This window comes from Rissa tridactyla, chromosome Z (genome assembly GCF_028500815.1).
Source record: "Rissa tridactyla isolate bRisTri1 chromosome Z, bRisTri1.patW.cur.20221130, whole genome shotgun sequence".
In the NCBI taxonomy this organism is placed as follows: domain Eukaryota; kingdom Metazoa; phylum Chordata; class Aves; order Charadriiformes; family Laridae; genus Rissa; species Rissa tridactyla.
In genome coordinates this window covers 32960150-32977999 of record NC_071497.1, presented here as the reverse complement: position 1 = coordinate 32977999, position 17850 = coordinate 32960150, and positions in this window count along the sequence as shown.

Sequence of the window (17850 nt, the reverse complement as noted above, 5' to 3'; positions counted from 1 at the left end):
TTGTATCAGATGGGATCTGGAAATGTGTATAAAGGGGTCCCAAAAATGCGCACGCACACACACAACCCTATACATTGATGTCATGCTGAAGAGAGCTAGGCTAAAAACCCTAAATGTGCAGAGGGTCTGTTTCCTGTCTCAGCCTTCCATAATCCAGCACGGGTATCCATGCAAGGCCCTGGATGTATGTTTCTAATCCAATTCTCCACCTCTCTCATCCTCTCCTGCAAGCTTGGCTAGTGCTCTCAACCACTGTGCCCAGATGCTGCCAGAGCACACGCGTGCTTGCAGCCCAAGTGAAGCCAACAGGCACAGCTCACCGGGGCCAGCACACCCTGCTTCCTCCTCTCCCAGCAAAGCACGTCTCCAGCTGTTTGCAAGGAGAGACATGGCACCAGGTAAATAAGTGTCCATTCCTGTGCAGCACAAACAGGGCAGAGAGGAGGATACTCAGCAGGCTATGGTTTTCCATTGTTTTTAAAGCTCTCCTTGTGATGAGCATGACCACAGCTCTGGGCAGGGATTCATGGTAATAGAGAAGAACAATTTTGCTGTCAGTACACTAGCTCTGAAAACAAAAGTAATAGCCACCAAGGGAGAAATCATCCCTTAAGGCTCCCCGCAGCTTCAGAAATGGCTGGAATGTGGCCAGCATGTCAGGGAGTGCTGTAGGTAAGTAGTGCAAATCTCCAAGACCAGGCACCCTGTAGAAAGTTCATGTGACCAGGAATAAGAAGGTCAGATCTGTGAGCTGGAAGTGTTTGGTAACATGGACAAGGCGTCTGTGGAGGGAAACCAAGCCCCTCACGGTGGCCAACCCTCCTTGTTCCTGGGAGTCAAATGACAAACTTCACCCAGGCTTTCAACCCATACCTCACTGGATTCTTTTAAAATGTCGTTTTAACTGCTCTTTCTGCTTCTGGAGACAAAAGGGCAAGGAAGAGTCTAAATCAGACACATATGACACACTGGAATAATTTAAACAGTCACTTGGGAAGACAAAACACTCAACGACCTAACTTTTTTTTTGACAGTCTGTGGAAAGGAATCAAGTTCTCTGAAGTTCTGGGAAAAGCTGAAGCTAGTTAATGTGTGCTCAGAATTGTTTTGGGTTTTGGGTGGACTTGCGGTTGTTTGCCTTTTTTTCTTTTACTGTTTTTGTCTGATGCATGCATTCCTAGTGTGGCGGGCCCTGCCTGCTCTACTGAATCACACAGTGGCTTACCTCTATGGTAAGTATTGTCCATAGAAAGCAATCCAGCGGGCCTTTTAAATGTACAGGCTAAAACACACGGAGTCTGTTTACTTCTGCAAAGCTCCTTCAAACTACTGTGGCTAAATTTTTTAATTGTAGGTTCTGCCTTTTCTTCAGCAGCATGACTGAGTTTTCACTCCTGATTGTTAAGACTTTGGACGTTCTTGCACAAGCATTATTTGATATCAAAAAGTATAAGAACTGTAATAATTACCAGTAATGAACAGAAATGTTTGAATTAGCACAGAGATTCAAACTGGATTTTTTAATGTGAGCAAATCTGCAGTCCAGGGGAGACCTCCTGCTTTGTCTTTGTTACTTTTGATAGAGAAGGTTATGGCTGAGGGTGCAATTAACCAAGTGGAGTTGTATGAGTTCCTGCTGCAGATAGAGAACAGTGAAGATTTTATTAGCAAAAATACAAAAGATGGACAAAAAACAGACAGGGGAGGGGTTCAGTTGCAGAAAATACTGATGGCTATGCAAAGGCTGTATTTAAAAGATCGAAGTACAAATTTATGAACAATTTTTGGGAGTTGTTTACAAACAACTGAGGAGTTGCATGAAAGAAACCAAACTATTCCTTGCAATAGACATAAGTGATGAATATGCTATATTTTTCCACATTTGCCTTACTAATCAAGCAACAGTTATTTTCTAGCCTCATTGGTATTGTTTATTTCTCATAATTAAACAGATTTTTCTTGACACTCTCGGGACAGTGCTGCAGTAGTAGAGAGTTTCTTAGCAACATCCTGATGCAGAGTGATTTCTTTGATGTGTACAGTGACAGTGTGATATATTCAGCATTAGCAAAATGTATAAGAAAGATCTTTTGTTTTTTTAAACAATTAACCTTCTACAAAGATGGCTCAAATTTTACCTCACCTTCGCATAATATCTTGGCCTACAGAGCTACAGAGCCTACAGAGTGGTTAGATCAATATCAAAGGCCCATCGTTTGACCTTCAGCGTGTTGCCATGTACTTGGTAGAGATAGATATTTATGTGGCATTATAAAGAAAATGGCCCAGATTATACTTGCATACTGGCCACTGAGATGGCTCACACTGTGGAAACCAGAGGAGTTAGCAAAGACATAGAAAGCCTGTTTGGTGACTAAATTATGTTTGAAAAAAAAAAATCATAACATGAGAACTGGAAAAACTCAACGTGCTGGTGCAACACATATATGTCCATGTTCCCAAGGAAAGTGTAACTGAAGAACATATCTATAATCATGAAGTAGTCCAAACTGTTCAAATCAACACGGTCAACAAAAACTTGGACTGGCAACAGAAGGAGCAACTCTTTGTAGCTCAATGGGCCCATGAAACTTAGGAACATTTAGGAGAAGATGACACCTATCTCTGGGCAGATATGGAGAAGTGGACTTGTAGAGATGCCATTACACAAGGAACAAAGACAGTGAAATCTGTGCATTCATAAAAAATAAAGTTAAACAATGAAAGATACTGAAGCACAAAAGATGATATTTGAATTCACGATTTGGAGCAAGTAGAAAGCATTGGGCTTTTGTGCAGTACTGTTAGGGGACATCAGTATGTCCTAACCATAGTAAAAAATACTACAGGCTAATTGGAAACCTATCCAGTAGCCTATGCCACTACTAGAAGTACAATGGCAAGTCTGAAAAAAAAATTGTGCAGATACGGGATTCATGAAAGTATTGAGTCTAACAGCAGCTCTCATTTCAGAAACAAAACGGTGAAGTTATAGACAACAAAAACATGGACTTAAGTGGATGTACTAAATTCTCTCTAATCCCCAGGTGTCAAGGGAACTAAAGCAATGTCTTTAGTTATCAACAATTTTATACAAAATCAGAAAGGACTGCAAAACATCCTAAGATATAACAAAAAATCTGATCATAAAGAAAAACATAACGTAAATAAGCTGTTCCAACTTAAGAAGTAAATGGATGCAATCCAACCTTGAGTAATTGTAACAAAAACAATTTCAACAGTCACAATTTAAGCCCAACTGTACTAACTTAATAGCCTTGACAGATCTGGATTCTTTCTGTTATTTACACAGGTGTTTAAAAGAACATTACTGAAATTAACTTTTAGCACTATGTCTAATTGCTTCTTTCAAGTCTTTCAAAGGATCACTCTGTAAAACAAAATAAAAAGATCTGTCAAGGCTATTTTGTTTCTATTACCCAAGAAACAGGATAGTCATGATTTTTATCCATACAATACTGTTACTCCTGTATAAGATGTTTGGAACCTGGCATCATAGTTTCATCCAGAACAGACTAAGTACACACATCAATTACTACATCATAGTTGGATCCATGAGAAGGAGTTTGGGTGTTTTATTGCCTGTGTGAAACACTAACTAAGACCACTACAAAGTCGGATAAAAGCAGTTATCTGTACTTCACCCTTCCAGGTAGATACAAGCAGATGTCTCAGAAGCTGGGAAGAGAAGAGTGCTGAAGGTGGTGGCTTTGGTCATGAGAGATTGGTCCCTGGAAGTCCTCCATGGCCAGGTTATCCTCCAAGGCAGAATCATGCCATCTTCCCTCTGGGGTGGAGGTGGGATGACATTGATGATCAGGAGAGCATCTTCCAGGCTGTTGGATCTTTACTGGCCCATGAACCCCTCTGAGCTATTACTCAATGATGGGTGTAGTGAGCCTTGGAGCAAATATTCTTGTATCAGTTTAGTTGTGCTATATTTGCCAGTAGCTCCTTTTTTTTTTTTTTTTTTTCATAAAACCTGCCTAATTGTGCTTTATCTAAGCAGTGTTACACGTCTAACAACTACATAACAACATGCTGAAGGTCAAACTATGGGCCTGTGATGTTGGTCTAACCACCTGAGTGATGCCAGCTCTATAGACACTTAACAGCCCCTTCCTTTACAGCTCCATAAAACTCACTTGTCTAATGATACACAGTGGGCAGTTACTTGCATCATAAATAACATCGTCTGCAACAATATCTGGGTCTTTGCATGCAGGACCATAACAATAATGGTTATGATTCTACATGCCCCTAATAATATGACAATGGGATAAGCAAGGAGGTGGAACAAGTCATTAGCATTTGGGCTCTAACTAGAGAATATCTCTTGCCAATGTGCTTCAGGTGCAGTGTCTACATTGTGTGCAGTCTTAAGTATAATCCCATGCTGATGTATCATTTTTACTTCTACCTCTTTGTGGGAATTTAAGTTTTCTAATAATTTTGCGATTTTTGTCTTAATTCTGCTTAATTTTGGGTGCTGTTTTTAGGTATTTTCCTTTCTCATAGCTGGGTACTGTCTATTGTATACTATCTTTAGAAAGTTTTTTAACATCGGCGAGTATGCTTACTGGGGTACGACATGTGTGACTACCAATTACAGCCTCAGTAGCACTGGTTTTAAATTTTTGTGCAGGTGGGAATGAACGCGTTCCATCTTCCCACTCTACTGGTAAGTCTGTAGATGTTACATAAATGCTTCTGTGTTAGTGATTATGAATTATTTTTCTCTAGCACATATAAGAATACAGGTATCTTTAGTTCTGCTACTTGTACTAGAGTCAATTGTAATATTTCCATTTTTCTATCCATTGGTTAGTAGTTAAGTATGAGTACCTTGTAACATTTATTTATGTTATCTTCTTTTGGTGTTACTTTTATTTTGGTTTGCTCATATCTTAGTATTCACTATCACTTTTCAAGCTTTCACATACACTTTTAAACCTACAATATTTTCAACTTTTGACTGCTTAAGTACAGGTAGGACTTATCTGACTTTTCCTTTGTTTCAAACTTTTTATCAACTGGCGGAGCCTGCTCAGTGTTATAATTCATAAAGCATTTTGCATAAAATTTATAATTTCTGGAGGTTTTTTCTGTGTTTTGAATTTACGTGGCCTCAACTTTGTATCTGAGAGGCACGCAAAGCAGACTGGTGGTACGAGTATTAAAAACCTTATCTCATAGAAGACTATTCAAATGATTTGTCCAGGGTCACAGAGACAGCCTAGGAAACTGATGTTAAGTCTCCTGAAACATTGGGCTTATCCTTAAGCTGCTTTCTGAACCCTCTTTTTATCAGTTGCCTCATATTCCAATTCTTTCTGGTGAATTGTTTCATGAAATTGTGTCACAAGAGCAGTCTAGATGGGGAAGGATCTACTCTAACATCTTAACTTGAAGATTATTTATCACAACTTAATGCTCAAAGCCACAACAAATAAGAGACATCAAGTCTACGCTGATGTTTTGAGGCCTTTGTGTTTAACAAAGCAGCCAGCATGCAGACAGACTGTTGTGGCTTTTGTATTTATTATTGTTTTACTTGCCTTGAAATAGTATCTAAATGTTCTTTCAGAAAAACTTGGAAAGGTCATTTGCATCATGCAAACTTCTGCATCTTCTGTTCACTAGCTGTCTTCAACTATATCTGGTCACTTTCTTCCATGAAATCATTGCATGTATAAAAAATACAGTGGAAGGTAGTTTGTATATACATCTGTATGTGTGTATATATGCATATCTGACAGATATACCATAATTCCATACTATAAAATATATGCAAAAAAATTTATCAGTTTTCCTGTAAAGTTTCCCATTTTTCACTTATTCACCACTTCCTGGGCATGTGTTAAAAAATAAGGAGAGTATGATCTGTAGTTAAGTTTTTTGACTTTGGACCTTTACCCTGAGTGAGTTTGTGTACTTAGTTTGCCCACAATCTCTAGCTGTGGATGTCTCTGTGCTACTCTTCCATGGGATTTAGTCTGGACACAGACAGCTCTTTGCCCGTACTAGTGCAGGCATTTGCTTTGTTTGTCTCTCTGTCCTCACATGTAAAATGACATCAACAATTCTTCACATGTGTTCTTGAAGGAATCTCATTCACTTGCGATGAAAAACATCAGGTGAATGCAAGGTGGCATTATGCTTAAACCCATCTATGGAGAAGGCCAAAGCATCACATGCTTTTATTGCATCTGGAAGCTTCAGGTGACTGTAAGTGAGAGCTGTATACTTATCTCCTCTGACCTCTTTTGAAGAACCCAGCCTAAAGAGTTCTGTGTAAACCAGTCTGTTGTAACACAAAATCCTTCTGAGAATATCTCTTCCCAGATAGGCATTTGTTGTCTTCTTTGCCAGTGCAAGCGAACTGGTCCCTTCTGCCTTCATATGTGTTTGGTTTGGAGATCAGACAACTAAATCCTATGGCTTTTCCCATTGAGATTTCTTAACAGTTATTACTAAGACAAGAAATGTTAATTCTTCACAGCTGGTACTGTGTCTTCACAGTGTTCCCAGTATGATCAGAGTCCCAAGTAAAAGGAGCAAAGAAATTTAAATATTTATACAGTCCTGCAGCCTTTCCATAAGGCTGCATACTTCTTTAAAAATAAAAATAAATTTTAAAAAAGAGTCTTGCAATATTCAGAGAATATGGAACAAAAGCGTTTCTAAAACTGAGTTCCTCTGGAGCAATATTAACGAAAAAATAGTGATTAATAAGACTTGGAGACACAATGACTCCATACAAGTAAGTTCTGTTCATGCGATTGCCCTCCTGTGTGACCTTGACCACAGCCTAATCCCTTTGCTGTGCCTTGGTTTCCTTTTCTCTCTCCAATTTAGCTGCTGAGCCCTGCAGGGGAGGGATACACAACATTGAGCACAATGGGGTCATGATCACTGTGAGGCATTTTGCACAGTTTTTGCAGTAATAGTGATTTCTTCTTTCTAGTGGCCAAATTGTATTAAACTGTGCTTAGAATAAGCTAGAAGCTACGTTTTTTTCTCTTTTGCCATTGATAGTCCTTGGAAGGCTCTTCTGGCTTTTTGCTGTGTAGTTGGCACTATTTTTGTTTTTATTGTTTGTCCATGGGCAGTGTAGTTCATAAGTGGGCTTATCCCACTGTCAGCCTCTATCTGTAAAGAAAATGGAGCCCTGGCTCCAGCAGAGCATGGAAAGGTGTGTACATTATTGATTCACTCCTCTAGAGGGAACTCTTACTGTGTTTTAAATGTCTCCATGTGTTTCTCTGTAAATGCTGCAGGCTGGCCAAGATGAAGGAAGAGCCACAACCTCCTTTGCCAGAATGAAACCTGGCAGAATCCCACTCACTGGAAACCAGCAGTAGCTGTGTTCAGGTGACAAGGACTTCCAGTTTTGCCAGAGCTCCTTTCTTATCCTGGCCTAGCATTTCCATCCCTAAGAAACATGCAGGACACAGTGGTAAGTATCCCCCAGAGAGCTGGATTTAGACTGCTCCAGACGTGCTGCTGTGTGTGCTACATCAGGTCTCCAATCTGATAGGTGAAGCCTGAGGTCTCCTGTTTGTGTATTGGGATTAGAAGACAGAAAACTTTGTCCTGAGGATTTATTGCAAGAGATTGCCGTGTGGGGCAGAGGCGGGGTGGGTGGGGAGAGATGCAGAGAACAGTGACTGTACTGCAAACACTTCTAACTCACATCATCCCCCTACGAAGCTACCTTGTTAGCTGCAAAGGCTAAGGCCCATTTTCCCTGAGGATCCCCCACTAGCTCCCATAAGCCCATCTGTGGTAGGAACTGTTACTTATCTCAGTAGTGTCACTATCACGCCCAAGTAGGTTTCAAGGTCCATGAGTGGCAAACAGAAAGAAGAGGACTTTTCCGTGGGTGGGAGAACTTACGCATTCAGAGGAGCGCAGGGAGCAGTTTTTGCAGACATCATGGGGTCTCTGTTTTGGGCTGAGCTGGTCATGGTGGATGAGGTCTGTCACAGGACCTCAGGGGAATGACTGGGTAATAGGGCAGGGTCCTTCCCACTTCCCTCACCAGTTCTGTGCCTTTCCTGAAGACCAGTGTCAATCTGCCAGATTCCCTGATTACCCTTATATGGAAAAGTAATAAATCACCACTTTTGTTCATATTGCTTTGGTGCAGTGCCAGCCTTCCTACACCCCACAGATGTCTTCATAGGGAACAAGCCATGACAGAGTGCAGATGCAAACCCAGTGGTGCAACCTTTGACTGGCTTACTACTGGGAAAAGGGACAGCCATGAATATAGAAGACCTTTGGTCTGAGTCAGCATCCTCACCAGGAACAAGCTGGAAATTACAATAAAGAAGATGGAGAAAAGTAGATAGCTAAGTGTGTTGGCAATGTATACTTTGTCTGCATTTTTCAGTGTTCTCCAGTCCACCAGCTTGGCCCTCTGGCATGAACTGCATCCACAGTCCTCCAAGAAATAAAGTATGTTCCTTCTCATAGCTGAAGTTATGAGCAGTCTGAAGTTCCCCGTTAGGCTGGATAGTTCAGGTTGTGCAGAAGGCCTGTGTGTGCTGGAACCAGAAAGAACAATAATAATATGACAGCTTTTTGTTCTTTTCAGGTTTTCTTGATGAGTGAAGATTTGCTATAGGCAGGGATTTCTTATTTACCAGCTATGCTCCATGAGGGAAAGGCATCAAAACAAATAGTCACCAGACAAGAAAAACATGACAGATCAAAGAGAAATTACCCGTGTTCCTTGTTTGTAGGCAGCTGTATATGAGGACTGCCTTGTGTTAGTGCTGCCAAGGGGCCTAGGTATGTGATAGATTCAATTGCAACAACAAAAGTAATCACGGGAACTAATCTGATTCCATGAACCCTTCAACTGGATAAAGTGAGTGATCAAGGAGTGGGTATGGGCTATACTAAGTGGAATTCATACCATGCCTAAAAGCTCAATTCTTCCATCTCCTGATTCCTAGCTTCTGTCTCATTTTTTTCTGCTATATGGCTCCCCTGAAGAATTTGTATAGGTACCACAGGGTGCTTAGTTCTCTCTTAGTGCTGAACCCAGCACTTTTCTGCGCTGCTCCATCGCTCTGAGAGAAATCACGACAGATACATGCCAGAGGAGTGCACTCTTCTCAAGGAGCAACAATGGATTAACAGAGCAGAGGTGTACTAGAAACTTGCTGGTCCAGGGAAGAGGCTGCTTTGACTACTTCCCTTTTTCTGCCTTAAACTGGATTTGTTCATACCGCCTTTACAAATGAGGACATGAATCCAAAACCAATTCCTAACTGGTGTAGACTCAATAATTTTTCATGTGGAATTGTTTCATCCATGCTGTATATTGTGACCCATAGCCCCAAGACATAACAAGTAATTGCTTTGTTATTTTAACTGTATTTGTTCTGGGGCAGTCATTGCTTTTCTCTAGCAAGAAAGCCCTTTTTGCAGATCACCACGACAATGCCATGCTGCCAGGTATGTACACTGAGCCATGTGTGTCTTGAGGGGGGCAAGAGAGGTTTGAGCATGCAAGTCCTGTTGGGACAAAGCTGAAGGACTCTCCTGTATGTGCAGTACAGTATAACGCAGTCCAGACAGTCAGCCAGCTTAGACCAAACTGTTCTCAAAACACCTACCTTTTCAGAGGGAAGCCCAGGAGCTAGATCACACATGTGCAACATGATCAACAAGAGGGCTCGAGCACAGGAGTGAAATGGGGACTGAGCCGGCTGAGCAGTTGAATACACACACTGCTGAACAGGCAGTAGCATGCACTCACTTTTCTAAGTCAGGGAGCAGCTGGTTCTGCTTTTAGCAATTGTGATTTCTTTGAAAAGCCTTGCAGAAGCATGTGGCATGCTAAAGTACATGTTTTGCATCAGTGTAAGCAGCAGTCATACGTGCCACTTCTGGTTTGGTGCATTTTCCCGGTCCTGCATGTGCTTGCACTGGTGTGCTCTCCTCAAGTTCACAGCCCGCGTCTCTTCATAGTCCTTTAATGAGGGCTGCTAATCATAAACATGGCTGGCTGTGCTCCTTGCCTACTCAGGAGAGAAACAAAGGGCAGAAAGTCCCATCACTCTGTGGTGTGGGCAACCCCACAACGTAACTCGCAGAGTGAGGGAAATTCATGTTCTCAGAATTCTGACACCACAACATCCATCATCCGAGCATCTTCCTTCTCTAGCACAGGGGAGGAAGAAACCCAGGACACAGAATAATCTGTGGAAACAAAGGGAAATAGGAAAAATGCTGACTTGTGAATCCCAGGTTATCATGTGGCCTGCTACTGGGCTACTGTACCTAAATATTATCCCTTACTTTTCCTACACCTTCACAGGGCCTGGTACCTCTGCCTGCTGGGACTAGAGGGGAAGAGGACGTCTTTCCTATTATAGCATCTGTTACTTGGCACTGGGGAGAAGTCTATATGTACAGCTTTTGGAACATAATGATTTCAGGCTTCCAGAAATAAGTTATCTTTGCCTTAGGAGCAATCTTCCCTCAGCATGGAACAAATGAGAAATGTTTTCTCATGAACTGAGAAACCATTAAACCAAAACCCACCGAATGTGAAGGCATTCCTAAACTGTCAATTAGCCTCTGTCTGTCACCTCACTGTCCTGGGATCTGAGAGCCTTTTAATGCTCATTTACCCAGTGAGACACTTGAGCTGTGTCTACATTGCGAGACAGAGTGGGTCTCACCGGGGGTCTAGGTACACTGAGCTACAGTGTAGGACAAAAACAGAGAAAACCAGCAAAGCCTTAGTTTAAAGTCTAACCCATTCAACATATCAACAAATGAACATTCAAGGACTGTGTACCTTGGGCTTCAGTATAAACACTTTAGCAATAGTTGGTATCATTTAACACACTGTGCACCTACATAGAACTGGTGTACAGTTAGATACAAAAATTTTACTTCTGTGCTAGACTTCTCAGTTTATCCAGAGGCCTCCACTTTATAAACTGAAATCCTCACTGTCACTACGGAGTATTCTGAACTTCTGTTAAGGCAAAAAGTATTAAGCTTGTTAGAACAGAAAATCAAAGATACTAGTTGTGTATCTACCATCTGGGTAGTTTCACATTTTAGGGTTTTCCACAGACAGGGAAAAGAAAAAAAAGAAAAGGACCCACCGACCCTTTCAAAGTCCAATGAGCAGACACAACCTTACACATTTATAATTGTTTTTAATCAACTCTTTAAGGCAACTCTAAGAATCAAGACATTTAAATAAACCTTGTTTAAGTGTAGTAGAATTTCTCTAATTTGGAAGGTGAATAACCAGTAAATAGGACTATCATCTAGAATATATGAGAACAGCTAGACCAGGTTACAGTTTATCCAGCTGGGAATCCTTCTCTGACAGTGGCTAAGAGCAAATACCTGCAGAACAAAGGAAATGTAGCCATGTTACTCGAAGATGCTTTCCCAGACTCCAGTCATGTGACGCTCAGGGATTTCCAGTACTACACGCAGTATCGCTGTGCATGACAGCCCTAGATGGACTTTTCCTCCATTAACATGTCTGATCATTTCTGAACCACGTAGTCTTTTGCATCTAAAATTCTTGTGTTAAGGTGTCCTACCTTTAAACTACATGTTCTGTGGAATACATCCTTTATTTTGTCTTGTGATTTGGGGTGTATCATAGATATATTGCTGTCACCATCTAGACTGGAGATGTGAGGAGGGAAAGTTCCCACAAGTCTCCTCAGCATGCCAAAGTACATCCCAGGCTGCTGCTTGGGAGAACCTGCTAGGTTCGTTGGCCACATACCATGGATTTTGTGTATTAGACATCAAGTAGGATCAGAATAATAAATCCTCCTTTCTTGAGAATGCCGTGAAAGGTTTTCCAGACAAGAAGAGCACCTCACATAGCAGCATCATGGCTGGGAATGCCAGTCTATGGAAAGGCATGCATAAAGCACCTGCAGAGCCCTTTCTCTCCCTTGAAAGGCTTCTCTGGCAGTCTGGGGAAAATGGGATCCATCCTGTCCCTAAGGATGCCTGTGGCCACCTGGTTGTGAGGTCCAAGGTCTCACTACAGGGTTATTGGCCTGCAACAGTGGGGAAAGGTGTGGGAAGAAAGGGGAAGAAGACCCACAGTGAGAATGCCAAAGTGCTCACCCCAGGGTTAAGCTTAAAGTTTAATGTAGAAATTACCTGAAGACACCATAGAAATGCTCTGCTGTGCTCCTCAGGCTTTTCAGACCTGACGGATGCCATGTTTATGGCTCCCTGAAATGATGGAGTGACCAGGGATCAGAAATGGGAAAGAATACTTGGTCAAACAAGGATGTTGGTTTGTTCCCTTTTCTCTCCTCAGATTCATCTTGCTCTTGAAAGTGATCTTGAACTGGTTTTTTGCCATCGTACCTTTTTACAGTGATCCCGATTTTAACACACTTGGATCTGAGGTGTCTGGAAAATTCTTTTCTACTCTTAATAACGTTCAAAGTGCCTGGCAGGAAAGAGGCTGATGAAATAATTTTTATGAGCACTCGGAGACCTGCTTTCAATTGCTGAACCATCCGTGGTCTCTGTAGGTGAGTCATTTAATCTACCCCACTATCTCTGTTCTGCATTTCTTAAATAGACTCTAATGAGAATAAAAGTCATTAATGATTGTTGGATAGGCAAGCTGTAGGAAGGTGTGGGCCCACAAGTGCCTACATAACAAAGTGGGGGAAAAAATTAAAAGGAAATAATATGCCAGTTCAAACTTATGCTCACCTGCAGCGTCTTGGGAAAAACAAACAAACAAACAATAAAACAGTCTTTAAGCTCCGTCTAAGATTGTTCTTCAGACTGTCTGTCCATAGCCAAAGCAATCCTTTTGGACACGTTAATTCTAAAGCCAAGTGCTCAAAACAGCCTAGGATCTTGCCTCGGCTACAAACCTTGTGTTCACCCCTGCACAAGCAGCAGTCACATGCAAATAGCCATCCTGCCGCTTCAGCAGGAATTTGTCCGAAAGTAACCTTTCTCCCCTGAAGCAGCAGCATTGTTTAATTCCCTTCTCCTGTTAGTCTCATGGTGGGCTGCTTTACAGTGGCTGTCAGGCAGCAGCTAAGCAAGTGAAAAGCTATGCAGGGAAAGGAGCTCAGAGGAGTCAGCATGCAAATCTGTATATAATCCATATATAAATATATACGTATATATGTATATGTAGAGATTTTAGAGAGGGGTGGTACAGGAGGCTGCTGATCTCAGAGAGTTCAAGCCTTACTTTCCCCTGGAAGCAAAGGAAGGTGTCAGTTCCATGGTGGAAGTGACTGCCATGGGTTCTTTGACATACATTTGTTTATCTTCCTCTCTACTCCTTTCTGGTTTCCCCTGTATGCCTTAAGCTGGGAAAACTTCTGCAGAAAAGAAACAGCCAGTCTGAAGATACAAGAGGGTCAGATTGTGAGAGAGAGGTAGGTCAGGAAAGTACTGGAAAGACTTGTGCCCCTGAGCATCCATCTGTAGGCTGGGGCGGGGGACAAAATCTATTTGGGAAGGCGGGTAACGTGACAAGGATGCAGTGAGTAACTTCTCACTGCCCACTCATGCCATTTGCATGCCATTTCTTCATAGTCTATATTGTTTTCAGATTGCTTCCTCTTCCAAAGCAAGTGGTTCTCCTTTCTGCCTGCTGGTACTACCTGCTCCATGCCTACACACACCAGAAGGGGAAGGGCACATCTGCAGAGGCTGTGGTTTTCTTAGATGGTGTTGGGATCTGGCTTATCACTACCGCTGTTACAAAGAGTAACTGGAACTTTAGGTCCTCTTAGGGCTCTCAAACAGCTTAAGGTCCTTCCTTCAAGATCCCCCACCTTCTAACTGGGCCCTCTCCTCCTCTCATTGACTTATCTCCTCACCGTGGGGCCTCTGAGGGAGACAAACAAGTCTCCCAGGAACTGATAATGTGTAAGAGCCATTTTCAACATGTGGTCAGAGGGAGACATGAAGCCTACCCACAGCCCTGTGAAAATACCCCAGGCTCAGGGCCTCTTTAGTTCCTGTGAAAAGCGTACAAAGGACATATCTTTTAGGGACCGGTAGTCAAGGGTCTGTCACTCCAGGAGAAGCAAAGGCTCCTAAACCCGCCCATCTGACTCTGCCATTTACCAAGTGAGCACAGCAGACCTCCCAGAATAGCTGAAGCAACCCACTAGCTGCTTCTTACAACATGAAGAGCTTGTGCACTGCTGCTACAAGCTTTCTTTGGCCAGGGCTGGCAGGAAATTAAAATATGTGTGTGTAGGTATGTATGCACTGTATAGGAGTACATTGTAGTATATTGAGCAGAGATGTGATGGACAAGTCTAGCAAAGGAGACTGGCAATTCATTCTTCTCATATCAGCAGGACCTCAAACACCCACAAGGAGGATACAATGCCAGACCACTGGCCCTCCTGCAAGGCTGCCCTTGTATGCATATCCCAGGGCGCGTACTTGGTACTTCACCTCCACTTTTATCCTGAGGTATTTTTTCAGTCAAAGAAGAAAAAACTCTGAGCCTAGAAACACTGCCTGTCATTGTAATTTGTGAACACAAAAGAGAGGAAAAGATGAGATTCCCGAGTTTACAGTTACATCTCTACGCCTTTAAGGAAAATGGATTGTTCTCACACTGCTTGGGGGAGAAGAGGAAGAGCTGGGATCAAAAACAATCCAAGACAACATGCCTGGTAAGGGATGTGGTAAGAAGTTGAGGAGCTCAGACCTAGCTGTGCTGTGACTGAGGGACCCAGTTAGCTGGCTGCCACAACTTCACGGCGTTGGGAGGGTGAGCGTGCATGGTATCCCAGCACTGCACAGCAGTGACTACCTTATCTCCAGTGTTCAGTCTTCACAGTACTGAGTTACTAGGAAAGCTTCCCCCCCGCCCGCCCCTCCCAGCCTCTCTCTTTCCCTCACTGGTTTTTAACTTTAACAAATGTGAAAGGTGCTGATAAACACTGCAAGTGAATGATACAGTATTTACTCGACCCATGCTCCCCCACACTTGTGAATTTATTTGTCTCAGCATTGTTAAAGAGCAAAGATCTTACATTTCTTATATTTCTCTTTCACATAGCAATGGGTGAAGCCCAAATATTGACCAGTGCCCCCTCCTCCTCTGCATCAACCATTGCTTCTTTCAGCTGCTCAGGATGTTACACTTGACCTTTCTTTCTGGAAAATTTATTCTCAGGTTTATACTCTGCTCTTAATTCAGCAGAGGTAGGAGGAACACACCATGTTTTTTTGTCAGCCTGCTTGTACTAAAGAGCTGTGTCCCTGTCTACCCTTCTTTATAGCACTTCACATGTCTGTGCATGGCGGCAGTAATACTGACAGGTTTTCTTTCACAGGAAAAGACAGTACGTAACTGAAGTTACCAAATCAATGAAAGTGCTTTGGTAAAGGCAACAGAAGTATTGTTGACAGAAACTGCCTTGTGATGGTTTCTCCTGTATCAATCCTTAACCAAAAGATGTGGTACTCTTAGTCCTGGGTCCAGACTATTCTTCTCTAAGTTTTGCATTTGCTATCTGTTTTCTGGCATAGCTACTGTCACATTGCAGATGGCTTTCCTTAAGGAAAAGAGCTGTGCGATGCTTCCCCCAAAGTAGCAGCACTTGAAATCCCATCTTGAGTGTTACAACAGTGATGTAGGTATTCCCACAGGTCAAGATGTTTCACTTGCTCACAACATACATCTATCAAGAGACAGGAGTGAGAGGTCTTACTGTCTCTGCTTTTATGTGGTGGTCCTTCAGTACCTGGTTGTATTGATTCTTTCAAAGTTAATATGTATCATTATAGAAAGGACTTGTATCATAGGAAAAAAGTTCAGGAAACCGATTACTGGAGTTTTGTTAAGCTCAAATGCACCACTGACCAAGCTTGACTTGTAGGGAGCAGACAATTAATCCTTTTCTGCAATGAAACTGTTTTTAACATAGTCATGGGGATTCATCAAATCCCTGTTCCAAATCTTCATGCCCTCTTCCACAAACAGCTGAATTTATTTCCACTCACCATCAGAAAGAAAGTCTAGTCTGGTACAATGGTAGGAGAAACCTGAACTTAATGCAATGTTTACTCCATGGATAGCCTTACCTTCAGTCCAATATAGACTGTGCTACTTAATTCAATGATGGATGTGTTTCTCTTCAAGGATTTCATATTCTTTGTCTCATCTCTAGAACATTAAATGTAGGACTCAAACTCAACCATATAAAATATACATTTGGGGTTTTTTTGACTAACACTAAGCAAGCATGTAAAAGTCAATCCTCCCAGCAAAACATATACAAGACATTGTAGGGAGAAATGTGTTCCTGCTTAACAACACTGTATTTATGTCAGCAATGAACACTATAGAAAACAGGACACAGCGTGAAGAGGATATTCTGTACAGAGTATGGATCCAGAGTCCTCAAGATGCCATCAAGTTGCACAGGGGAAAGTCCGAATAGGAAACTACTGCTATTTCTTTAAATGAACGTACAGTGCAATCGACAGAAGATGGTTTCACAGGTAGGTCCTCTTATTCTGATACGTGAGGTGATCAACTCATTGAGGACTTAGAAACACCTAACTTGTTATCTCAATTTGTTGTTTTTATCTCCCCATCTGTGGTAGCTTTTAGACCAAAAGCTGGGGTTAAAGGTAACGTAATAGGAGCAGCCAAAAAATGTTGCAGAGTTCTTCAAGAAGTAGCTGATGAAGGCTCACCTCCTAGCTGGTTGGAGGGGGGATAGTCTTGCAAAGGGTAATACGCAGATTCACCAAGGGAATGAGACAGGAAGCATAGGGGCGTTGGTAGGGGAACGGATGCTGAATTCTGCAAACTTGGTCAAAAGAGAAATGAAAGGAGAAATGGAAAACAGGATTCATCAGCAAGCTAGTATAAATTTGGGGAGAAGGTCATAAAGGCTTAGTCATACCTATAAAAGATGCCCAAGCATCTGGTCCAAGCTTGGTAAGAAAATACAAGTTCTCCTCTCTGGTTATTTAAAAGCTACTTTTCAGAGTTCTTTGCCAAGATGGTTACACTTTGTCTGGAAGAAAATGGTCCCATGTAACTGCAGTTATCACTACGCCTAAGATGTCCAGAGAAGTCTTGAAGGCAATGGGACCAGCACCTTGACAGCTAGCAAGGCATCATGATAGGGATCCTGTTAGAGAATGGCCGAAAAAAAACAAAGTGGTGGTCGGGGACCAGTCACTCAGAAGAGGTACCACTGAGTAACTGAAATGTCTCAGAGAGGGCTGCTTGAGCATTGACAAAAATACCCAAATAAACCTTGTACAAAGGTTTGCCCTCTTGCCTTCTTCTGATGCCTCCCATGCAAATTCAAAACAATGCTTTCAAATGCAGAGGACAAAAAATTTTGAATGCAATTGCATGCTTAAGCCTTCCATTAAAAAAAATCCAGCCACAAAAATGCCATTGTTTTTATGCTCCAAATTTAAATCTACATGTATTAAGTAAGGGAGTAAAGTTACTGACTAAAGAATGTTCCCCGGCATTTCCCTGATTTCTCCCCAGGGTGTTTGAATTCACTGATGTTAAAGGAAAAACAAAGAACTACAGCAAGGCACATGAACACAGCTCTATAAATAAAAAAGAAAAGGAAAAAAAAAAAAGGAACCATAATCCATTTCTTGAATCAGCCATTGTGTAGGCATTTGCTTACTCCATCACTGCTCTGTGCTCAGGACATTAAGAGAAGACTGATGTTGGAAGTAGTCTTTCTGTTGGACTAAGCCTGGTCTGTGTCTCCTGTTTTAAGGCCTGGGAAATAAGATCAGAGAGATTAAGATCTACTTTTTACCCTT